General features: G+C 45.6%; 1 pseudogene; it reads right to left on the bottom strand.

Moving 5' to 3' along the window:
- Nucleotides 1-644: 644 nt before the first annotated feature.
- On the bottom strand, nucleotides 645-1,846 carry LOC100440253 (large ribosomal subunit protein uL23-like; annotated as a pseudogene).
- Nucleotides 1,847-2,092: the final 246 nt, after the last annotated feature.

The raw sequence follows: 2,092 nt of genomic DNA, 5'->3' as shown, positions 1-2,092 counted from the left end.
AAAAGTCGGGGGTTGGGTGAGGAGGAGTACAAAGCTTCAGCTAAAAGATAAGTAGTTCTGGAGACCTGAAGCACAGCATGGAGACTCTGGTTAATAATATATCATGGACATGAAATTTACTGAGTAGATCTTACATGTTGTCACTGCACACACAGATGCATGCACACACACACAGGTAACCACATGAAGTGATGTGTGTGTTAATTGATTCGACTGTGGTAATCATTTCACCACTTGACATGTACCAAGACATCATGCTGTGCACCTTGAATATGTATGAGCTTTATTTGTGGATCATACCATCAGAGGCATTTGAGTTAGAGCAACTCCATCTTGAATAGGGGCTGGGTAAAATAAGGCTGAGACCTGCTGGACTGCATTCCCAGGAGGTTAGGCATTCTAAGTTACAGGATGAGATAGGAGGTCAGCACAAGATATAGGTCACAAAGACCTTGCTGATGAAACAGCACGCGGTAAAGAAGGCAGCCAAATCTCACCAAAACCAAGATGGCAACTAATGTGACCTCTGGTCGTCCTCACTGCTCATTATATACATTAATTATCATTAATTATAAGTAAAAGATACTCCCACCAGCATCATGACAATTTACAAATGCCGTGGAAACATCAGGAAGTTACCCTGTATGGTCTATAAAGGGGAGGAACCCTCAGGTCCAAGAATTGCTCACCCCTTTCCTGGGAAATGCATGAATAATCCACCCCTTGTTTAGAATATAATCAAGAAATGACCGTAAAAGTGGCCAAACAGTAGCCCTCAGAGCTGCTCTGCCTATGGAGTAGCCATTCTTTTATTCCTTTTCTTCCTTTTTTTTTTAATGGTGAAAAGATATGCATATATTTAGAATTAGCCAGCTGGACTCAGTTTAGATGATCCCAATTTTGTTGGTAACATCCAAAGCATCATAATTAGGAGCCAGTCGAACATATGCTCTCCATCAGGCTGATCAGGGTGTTGACCTTGGCCACATTAATGTCATAGAGCTTCTTCACAGCCTGTTTGATCTGGTGCTTGTTGGCTTTAACATCCACAGTGATCACAAGTGTATTGTTGTCTTCTGTCTTCTTCATGGCAGACTCAGTGGTCAGTGGAAAGTTGATGATAGCACAGTGGTCAAGCTTGTTGGGGACACTCTGCCGAGGATATTTGGGCTGCCTCTGGACTCACAGTGTCTTGGGCCACCAGAAGGTGGGTGACATGTGGATCTTTTTTTTGTGTGTGGCTGTGGACACCTTTCAACACTGCCTTCTTGGTCTTCAAAGCCTTTGCTTTGGCTTCGGCTTTAGGAAGAGCAGGGGCTTCCTTCTTCGCTTTCAGTGCCATCTTGTGAAAAGCTCCTTTACTTTCTTAATAAACTTGCTTTCATTTTGTGGATTTGCTCTGAATTCTTTCTTGTATGAGATCCAAGAACCCTCTCTTGGGGTCTGGATCGAGACCCCTTTCCGGTAACAGTACCTCAATAAAGCTGGGAAAAAATAAAAAGGGACCGATAAAGCATTCTCAACAACAAAGAGCATGGGGCTTTTCTTTGTAGGGCTCTGTGAGGCGTCTGGGGGTTTTCCAAGAAGCAAGGGCTTTGAGACTGTGTGGGTAAAGCTCCTGGGGTTGGAAATGTGACAGTTTTATAACTGTGATGATAGGGCCTGGCACAATGGCTCATGCCCGTAATTGGGAGGCCAAGGCGGGAGGAATGCATGAGCACAGATGTTGGAGACCAGCCTGGGCAATATGGTGAAGCCACTGTCTCTACAAAATACAAAAAACTACCCAGGTTTGGGGAGCCTGCCTGTAGTCCCAGCTACTCAGGAGGCTGAGGTGGGAGGATCACTTCAGATTGAGACAGCAGTGAGCTGTGATTGTTGCCACTGCACTGCACTCCAGTCTGGGCAACAGATTGAGATGCTGTCTCGAAAAAAAAAAAATGTGATGATGGCAAGTCTATCATGCACAAGCATGCTGTCCCGCACACCTTCAGGGACGGTCCCACTGGTTGCACTGATCTGCTGTGCAGGTGTCCTTGAGAATGCAGCCAGGCGGGGTTTCTCCTGCCTTCCCAGAGCTCGGCTTGTGGCA

Source organism: Pongo abelii, chromosome 1 (assembly GCF_028885655.2).
Source record: "Pongo abelii isolate AG06213 chromosome 1, NHGRI_mPonAbe1-v2.0_pri, whole genome shotgun sequence".
Taxonomy (NCBI): Eukaryota; Metazoa; Chordata; class Mammalia; order Primates; family Hominidae; genus Pongo; species Pongo abelii.
Note: the sequence above shows the minus strand (reverse complement) of the source record. Positions and strands in the feature narration are given on the sequence as shown.